General features: G+C 42.5%; 1 protein-coding gene across 1 annotated transcript in view; it reads right to left on the reverse strand.

The window, feature by feature from the left end:
* Positions 1-12060, reverse strand: part of LOC309845945 (guanine nucleotide-binding protein G(q) subunit alpha) — a 306083-nt gene that overhangs the window by 80495 nt on the left and 213528 nt on the right. The gene's annotated exons all lie outside the window — the stretch shown is intronic.

A 12060-nucleotide genomic window follows, 5' to 3' on the forward strand; every position in this document is an offset into this window, starting at 1 on the left:
TCATTTAGCAGGTCTGGTGGGTAAAGCCGGAGTTCAAAGCGAACAGATTTTGAATTACTGACAGAACTTTTATTTGGGTATCTGTATAAATAAACAGTTAACAGAGTGATACATAAGGTCAGAATCCTTATTATTATTATTATTATTTTTTTGTCTTTTTACAGAATATCAGAGCGTTTTTCTCTGGAATGTATTTCCTTATTCCCCTAAGAGAAGTCAGCAGCACACCATGTCCTAAATTCTGTCCAAAGCTAAGTCATTTGTGATTAATGTGAAGCCACAATTTTTGAGGTTTCTGGTTACTGAGCTAACAATGTCTAAGGTCAGATATTCCCAGTGTTTAGAGTCACCACACCTAAACTTCAAATTTATCTACTTCTCCAATTCCTTTAAAAAAACAAACAACAACTCCTTTTCATTTTGAAATAATTTTTTAACTTACAAGAAGTCGCAAAATATTCCAGAGAATTCTCCTGTACCCTTCCCCCAGTCTACCCCCAATAATACCTTACATACAACGATGTATTACCAAAACCAAGAAAATGGCATTGATCCAATACTATTGACTCAAATACAATCTATTTAGATTTCACTAGTTCTTACACACACACACACATTTTTGGGGGGGTATATAGTTCTTGTGAAATTTTATCACGTGTCAAGATTCATACAATACCCACCACAATCAGGATACAGAACTGTTCTGTCACCACGAAGAAAGTGTCCTATGCACTGCCTCTCCTGAGCTTAACCCCTGGCAACCACACGTTTGTTCTCCATCAGAGTAATTCTGTCATCTCAAAACCGTTATATTCCATTTACTTTTCACTCTCTCAAATTGCAAACCAATATTTTGCAACTTTGAGAATGACCTGATTTGACAGAATTAATGACCAATAGGTGAAAAGGACCGCTTTGCACGGCATCCTAACGATTCCAAAGGCTTGCTATGCTCCCCTTGGCCCCGAACAGGATGCGACACAGGCATGGTTTCAAAGCATACAGCTACGAAGTGTACACACTAAGTAACTAACATATGCATTAAGACTTAAAGAAAAGGTGGCCCCATGAATAGAATCAGAGGGGATTAGAATCTCAACACCTTTATGCCCACAAAACAAGACAGTGAGTTCTGAGGTACATACAGGAAATGTCTAGTGTGGAGTATGTTGCTAACTCAGCAAGAGTACAAATATTCAGTCAAAGTGACCCACCTATGGGAAGGGTTTTGTCTTGACCAGCATTATTTTTGCCTTAGAACCTGAAAGAGTGCCTGGAGGACAGTACTTAATGAGTATTTGTTGGATGGGTAGATGGATTTCCTATGCTGGTATTTAATCTTTGCATTATTTAAATACCATTGTTACTAGCGGTGTTTCCATATTACTTATATTATTAAATTTGAAATTGGGTGTTGACAAGAAATATTACATTAATTCTCTAAGATTCATGGATCATAAAATAGTAGAGCTAAGTGGTTTTAACAAAGACATAAAACTATTGCATTTTTGGAGGTCTATCAAATTCTTTGGGACAAAAGGAAAGGATCACCTTGGAAATTCCTAATGCAAAGTAACAAATTAATTAGTATTCTAGTGGCCTTACCCCAAACACATCAATTATTCTCTAGCTGGCAATTAGCTCTCTACTGACTGATAGGAACCAGCCTGATATCTTGAATTACTATAAACAATGGCTGGAGGATGAAGACAGGGAGACTGGGACAATACTGGTGTGAGAGGCAGAAGAAAAATGGACCAGATCCAAAATTTTAGTCAATAATCTTGGCAGGGTCTTGGAGGTATCTGATGGGCTTAACAGGTCCTTGTTCTGGGAGCTGGTTTGTACTGTGTCTCATTCTATAGATAAACCAGCTGAACACACCGTAAATACAAAATCGACTGGCAAGTCTATAGCCATGGGGTTTTCTGATTTACCAATTCCCTGATTTGAAACACTTGAAATGAATGCACATTTTGAAGCCTGTGAGACCACCATTTACTTAACTACTATACACAAAAATCAAGTCAGGAGTGAGAGAACTTCTAGTTTCTATGGACAAGCTGGCCCAGAAACACGCTGCCCAGTCAACCATGTCCGCTCACGTGCTACAACTCACAGAGGTCAAACGGGGTGGCTCATGCCTGCACACAAGGCGCTGTCATGTTCCTGCAGTAGAGAGAAATCATGGCTTTCAGGTACTCGGAGGTGAACTCAACAGACTACTCCAAGCACGAATGTGTCTTTCTTTGCAGAGGAGAACTTAGAGAATCATCACAGGAATGGGAAATCACAACACGGCCCATGACAGAACAAGAGAGAATCGGGGTGCTGTTTCCGTGACCAAAAGAAGGACTTACTGACTCCCCTAAAAATGTGGCCTATGGTATCTCTCCATGAACCAAGGGCACTGCTGCAATATCAGCTGAATATCTAGAGCGTTCAGACTTGCACACTTTTCCTTCTTTGCCTTTCCTTTGCTCCTTTTCAACATCAGCACAGTCCGCAAAGAGGAATGACACCCTTGCAACAATGAACTTACACGGAGCACTGACATGCTACTTGCCACGCTCTACTCTGTCTGTTCACTGTACAAATTGTACAGCAAGGAAATGACTATCGGAGATGTTCCATGCATTTCTCCAGTTCTCGCTTGGCATTCTTTTTGCTTTGTCTCAGTGGGTGGTGGGGAGAGAAAGGCTCACTTTAATCTGGAGTATTCAAGTTGTATTAATCCAGCTCCCTGCAAGGAAAAAGCTGAAAGGAGCAGGACTGAGGTCCACTAGTTGTACCGCACGTCATCGAGGACCCAACCCAAGGCAAAGCCCAAGCACCTCCAAAACAAGGCAAGAAGAACGAAATGACAAAACACAACCAACCACCCAAAAGACGTATAAGCTATTGTCTCCTAAAGGAAGGTCTGGGAGTCTCAGTAGCTGCGCACCAGGACTGGGTTGTGGAGGCGGGGAAATGTGGGTGCAATGGAGTCCTGCATTTTTCGCTCCAGGGAGTGGCCAGTGTGGAGAGCTTCTCCCAGCCTAAGCCCCATCTATGTGGCCCCCTTGCTCTGGGCTCACCGCACCTTCCGCATTTGACATTGGCTTAGGGGAAACAGCCACTCCTGTTCTGGGGCACAGAGCGGTAGGACCCGCATGTCCTTTCGTGTTGATTCTTGTCACATTCTAAGAAAAGGTAATAGAAGAGTCTCTGAATGGAACCATGCTTTCCATTGAAGCATCTGATATTCTGAAGAGAAACTTGGATGGGCTATGGGGGGAGAGGGACTTGTGGTGGATTATTCCATTCATTTAACCTTTTACAAAGAAACACCAAGGTCTGAACAAATTTATACTGCAGAGTAAATTCAGAGAGTTAATTATAGCTATAATTTGTTTTGTAGGAATGATTCTGAGTGGCTGCTGAGGTCATTCTCAGGGTGTTGCTATGGCGACAGGCACAAGGTACATTTCCAAGGCGATGTATGTGTCACAAGTGGCCGGCAGTAGCTCTTTCCTGATGTCAGGGAGAGAAATCTCCCATGGTCTACATGGGACTTATTTAACTGTCTAGGAGACAAGGCACGTTTAAGAGTGTGCTAGAAAATGGGAGGGTTAGTTGATGAATCTGTACTCTAATCCATCCATGGGGACTGAATAACTTGCTGCTGCTTTGAGACATTTTGTAATTGATAACTTGGTAACTGATTAAAAAAAAAAAACAAACCAGGTATTTTCCCACATGTGTTTGCCCAGTCAGGACTCTCTCACACTCGGTGGAGTCAGGGACCACGAGTACCTTTGTGTTTGGTCACGGACACTCAGCCGAGGGCCTAGAACACAGCAGGTGCTCAACACGTGACCCAAATTAAGGTAATTTTGTAGAAAATGTGGTAGTGGTTATGATGGCAGGTTTTATTTTCTAGAAGAAAATATAGGAGTAAGGGGGTTCTTAGCTACCTGCCTTTATATAATTACCTCACTGGGCTATTACTGGCCTGATTATGTAAGAACTAAATTCTGAATTTAAATGCCTCTGACGAATGTAGAGACAACACAGAGAGGAAAGGCATCTTTTAACTTCATTTAGCAGATATGCTTCCTGCTCTTCCTCAGGTCCTGGCCCCAGAATGAAATAATTTGTCTATCTGTTTCATGCTTGTCAATATCAAGCTTTCAGGCCTTGGAATTCCCCGTAGCCCTGGGCAAACGGAGTGGTACCTTAAGGACAGGCAATTCTGTCATACTCTCTTTAATGGAAGAAACAGGTTTCTGATGGTTCTCAGTGAAAAGCAAGGCAACAGGAAAATTCATGAAGTAAGATTTCAGTTGTTGCTCTCCTAAAATGAGAAAACTGCAGGGTCGTCTAGAACTCACGATACATTTTGACTACGACATTCTCATAGGTGCTAAGGCTATGGGCGAGATTCCCCATGATACAATCCCTGTCTGCAAAGGACTCTACCAACATGTGGCAAAAAAAGGGTTATATGAAAAGGAGAAATGGTAAAGTTCATTAGGGATAGAAAGAACATCTGTATATTTTGGACAGAGTCCTTTTCTGGGAACTTGTTTGAACTGTCTCTAATCCTTGGTGATTACCCACAAAACATCCTTCTGTAGTATGAGTGATTTGATTAAGGAAATCGTGCTCATTAGTTTACAATTACACCTTGTACCTGCTAACTTCCTTATATATTTAACTTCAGGGTTACTGCTGGGTATAGACAAAATAAGAAATTCAGAAATGGGATATAATTATTTTAAATAGTTAAAAATATATGAGAGAAGTTTAGATGTCACCAAAATAAAAGCTCCAATCAAATGAATTACGGCATTTTCTCTCTTGAATATGTTTTTTTAAAAAAATCCAATTGAGGGCGCCTGGGTGGCTCAGTGGGTTAAGCCACTGCCTTTAGCTCAGGTCATGATCTCGGGGTCCTGGGATCGAGTCCCGCATTGGGCTCTCTCTGCTCAGCAGGGAGCCTGCTTCCCTCTCTCTCTCTCTGCCTGCCTCTCTGTCTACTTGTGATCTCTCTCTGTCAAATAAATAAATAAAATCTTTAAAAAAAAAATCCAATTGAGGGCACCTGGGTGGCTTAGTTGGTTAAGCAACCAACTCTTGATTTCAGCTCAGGTTATGATCTCAGGGTGATGAGATGGAGCCCAGTGTTGGGTTCAGAGCTCAGTGTGGAGGCTGCTTATGATTCTTTCTCCCCTTCAGCCTCTGCCCCTCCCCCTCCCTGCCCTCCTCCCCCTTCCAAAAAATTCCAACTGCTCCTCTCTTTTGATCCAATTTAATTTATGCTCCAGTCTGACATGTAACTGTAAGGGCCTATTAAGCCAGAGGGATTCCATCTTGGGTTAGTGATTTTGTTGTTTATGCAGTAAAACTTAAACTGACCCTGCCCGCCCCGCCCCCCCCCCCCAACTCTGGGACTTACTTAAAAGCAAGCCCAGGAAACCAGTCCCAGGCAACAAAGCCCAAATACAAGGGTGGGTCAGGCCAGGTGAAGGTATCCAATCAGTGGGGGCGTATACTGTCTCCTTAGCTACCAAGGAGTATGGGCCCCCACCTTTTGGGCACAAATTCTGACCAAGGTGATAGGCTAGTTCAAATATCTACTAGGGTGACTTGCAGTTCAACTGGCCATCCGTGTGTGACCTAGCATGACTGTGCAGCTTTCTCTGTGTGTTACAATCTCACTGGCCACCCGTGTGTGGCCAGGCCCAACCACATGGCCCTTGCCCATTAAAAGTTAGTTGGTAAGGCAGTGGGGGGTTGAGCTCTCTGTAAGAGGCGTGGCCCTGGGCCGGTGGGTTCGATTCTTGATGCTTGGCGCGGAATAAAGCTTTGTTTGACCTTTGCTTTGTATCAGTCTCGCTCCTTTAATCACGGACCCATTATTGGGGGACCTTTCAGTAACGAGAACTTATTCTTGTTTGAAACATCTTTTTAAAATTAAAGAGAAGGGATGCCTGGGCGGCTCAGCTGGTTAAGCCTGCCAACTCTTGGTTTCTGCTCAGTTCATGATCTCAGAGTCCTGGGATCTAGTCACGTGTTGGCTCCCTGCTCAGACAGGAGTCTGCTTGTCTCCCTCTCCCTCTGCCTCTCCTCCGGCTCCCTCCCTCCCCCACTCTCTCACAAATAAATAAATTTAAAAAAAAAAATTAAAGAGAAAAAAAAATCCTACCACCTGTGACCGGAAGGGTAACTGAAATCTACACCAAGAATAGCGCAGAAATTAGAAATACAGTGGGTTTTTTTTTTTCTTTTTTTTTTGGATGAAAGAAACATGAATGAAATTCAGAGATGACTCAGCAGGTAAACTATATCACATTACAGCTGTGGTTAAAAAAAAAAAAAAAAAAGTAATAAGTTATAGGCATACAACCCTCAGCAATTACACCAAAAGGGGGAAAGTACCTGTGGGTGGTAAGTGAAAAAAGAAATCTCTGACATTTGGTATAAATCCAACCAAACATAGTCAGATAAAGGAATAGCGTCTTGGAGTAGTCAGCGGAGCTCGCTATGGGGCGGTGGTAGCGGTGCGTGTGGGGCTCCTTGACTCCTGCACACGGGCCTCCTGTTGAGAAGCTGTATTTATGACAGATTTGTAGCCCAAGTCAGAGACTGAAATGAAGTTCTGGCACAGAAAATGACTCTGGGTAGAATTTCACATTTTTAATTATTGAAAAGAAGGTTAGAAAAACTAGGTCAGCTTCATTAGAAATCCGAAGAAGACCTCATTGGAAGAGGAACAGTCTTGGGGGAGTCGAAAGCTAGATCACTCCATGCGATCTTATTTGGCACGTGGGAGCTAAAAAGCCAGAAACACATGGTTCCTGTACAGGAAACCACATGACCACAAGGATTCAAAGGCAAAAAGGAAAAGAAATGGTCAAAGTGGACGTTAAAAACACAACACAAAACAAAACACACCAACCCTCCCCCGCGCCCCCCCCCCAAAAAAAAACTGGAGGGAAGTATCCACTCTGTCAACCTGCCATTCTGACGGGAGAGCCAAGTACAGGCTTTGTGCCAAGAGCCCTTCAAGTCCCTCCCCCCTCTGGCAGATCCTGTGGCTGAAAGGAGTTTGGTCAGTAATCTGGTTAGGCTGGTTAGCTGCTCAGGATTACTCATTACACAAACACTTCCATCCCCTGAAGAGCTCATGTTGTAGAGGGCCAACCTTGACTTTCCTCCTTCCTTTCTAACACCTGGCACAACCATGATCAGAGCTCAAGAAAACACAGCATCTATTGCAGGGATTTGGGTCCTAAAACGTTATTTGTTTTCAATACAAAATTCCAGATTTAAAACAAAGATCATCCAGTGGCGGCAAGCAGGTGTCACTCTCACGGTTTGTGACGACGACTCATGGGAGACTGTTCTGTGGGACAAAGGAGAAGTCTAAGGAATCCTGCATCAAAATGATCCGTTGCCAAAGAACTTAAACCAACCCTAGAAGCGCAGATTTGTAAAAGTAAATTAAGTAGCTCAAAAAAGTTCCTCTCACTGCATTTGTTACAGAGTTTCAGATTCTTAGGAATCTTGTTTAGGGATAGGTGATCTGAATGTTTCACATAAAGGGACCACCAGTGACAAATGGGGAACGAGCCGGGCAACAGTGTGTCTGCAAGACAGACGCAAGAGCCAGACTCTCAAGTCTGTTGCTTAAACAGATAAATTGACCTTATAATTAAAAACAAAAGCAAAACGAGATAAGAGAGAAACAGAGAGGAAGAGAGGGAGAAAAAGGAAGGAAGAGGCCTTTTTCAATTTGCTCATTTGGCTTTGCACTTTGCTAACTTACTTGTCTTTTATAGGATAACTTTCAAACCTGCGACTAATTTTAATACAATTTTTACACTTCTGAAACAGACCAAGAAACATCAGGAAACTGCTTCTTATTCCTGCCTGCCTGTCCTGAAATGTAATGGCAGTGTTTAATTCAGTTAATTTACACTAATTTATTGCAAAACTGTTATATGTGAAAGCTGATGCACTATGTGTGCTGGAGGGAGGGGGCTGGCACAGGGAGCTGGTACAGAATACTTAAAATATATATATTCTGTGCCTTGAGGGACATCAGGCTACCTGGGAAACAAAGATAGCACAGATGAATCAATTAAGAAATAATTAAGTGCAAAATTGTTAGCTGCTAACTACGAATGCAATAAGAAAAGAGAGATGATTATGAAGCTTAGTCACTAGAGAATAGTGTGGAGACGTGGGGGGTGCGTTACGCCATGCAGATGAAATAGGATTTGAACAGGTAGAGAGAGGGAAGATGGAGAGAAATTAGGAAAGACACAGCATTTATTAACTTCCTCATGACTCACTTTTTTTTTTTAAATTTAAAGATTTTTTAATTTATTTATTTGACAGATCACAAGTAGGCAGAGAGACAGGCAAAGAGAGAGAGAGGAGGAAGCAGGCTCTCCGCAGAGCAGAGAGCCCGATGTGTGGCTCGATCCCAGGACCCCGGGATCATGACCCGAGCCGAAGGCAGAGGCCTCAACCCACCGAGCCACCCAGGCGCCCCTCATGACTCACTCTTTCATTCAATTACATTCTCTGAAAGTCTACACTGAGAGCTAGGCACTTTGCAGACACCAGTGGGAACCATAAAATAAGGGAAAAAAGATGTGAGTCTTGTCCTCCAGGAGCTTGTACTCTGGTAATGGAAATGAACATACTATAAATAACTATACTATAATGCAGACACGATGTGGGTCATCAGAGAGGCTCCGGGGACTGCAGCCAAGCGTGAGCCATGAGAAAGAAGGCTGCTGATTAAAGCAGGTGTCTCCATGTCGTCTTCCCTTAACTTGAGTACAGGTTCCTTAGGATCAAAACTTTCATTCCGACAAGGATGATCAGGTCCGAGGAGCTCCTCATGCTAAACTACTTGAACTCATTACAGATCAAATTTCAGTTCATTACTTTATTTACATCAAGATGCCAGAGTGATAATGAAGAAACCCATCAGGGTCAGCCAGAGTCAAAAGACTGCCTGGCAGTCAGGGAGTCAAAACAGAGGAACCCAACGACCTGAAGGATTATATGTGGACAGCAAGGCTGGGCTCACTTGTGACTGGAGGTAGGGTTGACTTCCGGTCACGTGCATGTTCCCTTAGACCCCTTACAAAATCCTGTCAATCTTACTCTTGGTTCTGTTGATGGTTCAACCCTACTACACTCTCCTTTACCAGCTGCATGAGGCACTATAAGGACACAAAAGGCAAGACTTGTAAGACTCGATCCTTGCTCTCAGAACCAGATCAGCTCAACGAGTGCTTCCGGTCATCTATACCAGATTTCATTGAGACATTGTTTGCAGGGCACTTAGAGGCAGTGCTGCAGAATATAAGACAGAGTTCTCTGGTGCTCACTTCTATCAAGCTTTGTTGGGCAAAGCAATATATATGGAGTCCCACGGACTGGTACGGTCCAATCATTCCCCGCGTACTCTCAACTTCAGCTCTGGGTAACTCTGAGCACTGGGGTCTTATGGTAAGTTCTGCCTAATGGAAGTGGAAGCAGGACACTGTTGCCTTTGAACATTCAGTCTTCTTCTATATGAGCGATTTGCCCTTTTTGGTGGTGGTGGTGGGAGGGAACAGACAGTAAATATTCTGGGCTTTGTGGGCCATTCAGTCTCTGTTGCAACTCTTCAACTCTGCCATTGGGTGTAAAACCAGCCACAGACAATATGCAAACAAATGAGCATGGCTGTGTTCCAATAAAACTTTATTTATAAAAACAGGCAGCAGGCTGAATTTGGCCCATGGGTTTGCGAATCTCTGTTCTGTAGTAATAGCAGCCCTGGTCTCAAGTGGGGACAATGCCATCCTGGGTGGACCCACCTTCAGAAGGCACAGATGCTCAGCCAAAACGTGAGCAGGCAGCAAAGGGACAACGTGAAGCGTGTCACCCACAGCCACTATGCCCTTCCGGTAGAGTGAATGAATGGGAGACAGGTGCCCTTTCCCTACTACATCTCCTAATGAAGGTTAGAGTATTAAAGCATATCCAAGTCTTATCTTATTATCTCTAAAGCGCCAAGCATTCCAAACAAGTAATAATAAAGACCGGCATCCGAGAATCATCAGAGTTCACTGTGGAAGACAAATACAGGGTTTTTTGTTTGTTTTGTTTGTTTTATTCTTGCAAAAGGTTATTAGGAGATACGGCTCATTAGATAACAAAACAGAACAAAAATAGAAGTAAATATCTCAAGAGAAAAAAAATGACACTCTATTGTCACTCTTTAAAAAAAACAAACACATTCAAGATCAATGCCGTCTTCTGAGCTGAAGACAGAATTTTTAGTCGTTTACCCATGTAGAGAATAATGTCTTTGTTCATTTCATTTTCAGGTAAATTTCGGGGTGTCAGTTTTTCATTGGACTGCATAGGATAATGGTTTCTCAGATAAGGACAGTCTACTGTAATATATCACAGGATTTCAGAATTTAAAAGAGAAAGTAGAGATTATAGATCGCAAACCAGAGTCTGACGCAAGTGAGATTCACTCTGAAAGGCCCAGAGGTGAAGAGTGGTAGAGGGAGTTCCATCAAAGCCTAGACCTTGACCCAGTGTTCTCTTGACCAGACAATGGTCTTGTCTGCCTCCAAAAGTCTGTAGGAGGCTTACACTTACTATTTATCATCAGATAAAAAATACAGTCAGGATGGCTGTGAGAGTCAGAGGAAACACTAGATGTCCAATATTTGGCTCATCAAGTAGGGAACTTTTAACAGGAAATCTCTTCAAGAAGAATTCAGCCCTAGATCAGGCAGATGGGCTAAATCTACTTCTGAAATTCCTTTTGCATTTTCAAATTCAACATTCAAATTCCTTGTGCATTTTTAAGATTTTTAAAAAATTTATTTGACACAGAGAGAGAGGTCACAAGCAGGCAGAGAGGCAGGCAGAGAGAGGGGGGGGAAGCAGGCTCCCCGCTGAGCAGGGAGCCCGATGCGGGACTCGATCCCAGGACCCTGGGATCATGACCTGAGCTGAAGGCAGAGGATTAACCCACTGAGCCACCCAGGTGTCCCCCTTGTGCATTTTTAAATTAAATTAAAAATTTAAGCACGAGGTTAAAAGTCAACTCCAACAGTGGCTTATGCCCCAAAGCCAACTTATATGTGTATTTTGGATTTATGGGCTATGGAACATATGGAGATCTCAAGAAGGTGTCTGATCTGCTGAACTCCTTGGAGGGAATTTCAGGCAAGTGAGATTAGGGATTATTTGGTCTCTTAAGGTGAACACAGATACAGCAGTCTTTGCCAAAAGCTTGCAGTGAGGACTTTTCTCACTACGTGCCAGTGTGATTGAGATTTGTGTTCTCTGGCTAATGTCAGGGAGCTTTCAGTACTGTAGGCAGTGAACTCATTTGACCTGATGTTTCAGTATATTAAAGCAGGTGGTGGACCCCAGAAAAAAAAAAAAGTAAACCTATAGCCATCTGCTTATTGTGTTCTTTATCTAAAGATATTCAGAACCCTCAGGCTTTTTTTTTAATAACAAAAAAAATTAATGCAGGAATTTATAAAATTCTCCAGCATCTTAGCATGCTTCTTATTCTTTTAATAAATAAAATTGGAAGACTGTATCAAATTAAAGCCAATTGCAAACTTCTCCCAAACTGCTTCTGCATCGCCTGGACTTCTCCTGTCTCTTTGCTTCTGTGCTGCCCCTCTGAGCCATCTGATTGCTTATTATGATCAGTGAGTTGGCTAATCAAAGTAGAAAAAGGGAAACTCAAATGATTTTGTTGTATCCTTCTTATTGGTTCTAGTTTGACTGCAGCAAAAAGTTAATGGGTAGAGTAGGGGGGAAAACGGTTGAGATTATAGGCTAAAATAAAGAAATAATAATTCTGAATTATTTGTGATTTAGAACATCTTCCACGGTGTATGAATAACTTACATGTGGTTAAACAGGGCAAACTTTCTGGATGATAATCCTGCTAGGTTTGTTTTCCAATAATTCTTTTTTTTTTTTTTTTTAAGATTTTACTTATTTATTTGACAGGCAGGGAACACA

Source organism: Mustela nivalis, assembly GCF_964662115.1.
Source record: "Mustela nivalis genome assembly, chromosome: 13".
In the NCBI taxonomy this organism is placed as follows: domain Eukaryota; kingdom Metazoa; phylum Chordata; class Mammalia; order Carnivora; family Mustelidae; genus Mustela; species Mustela nivalis.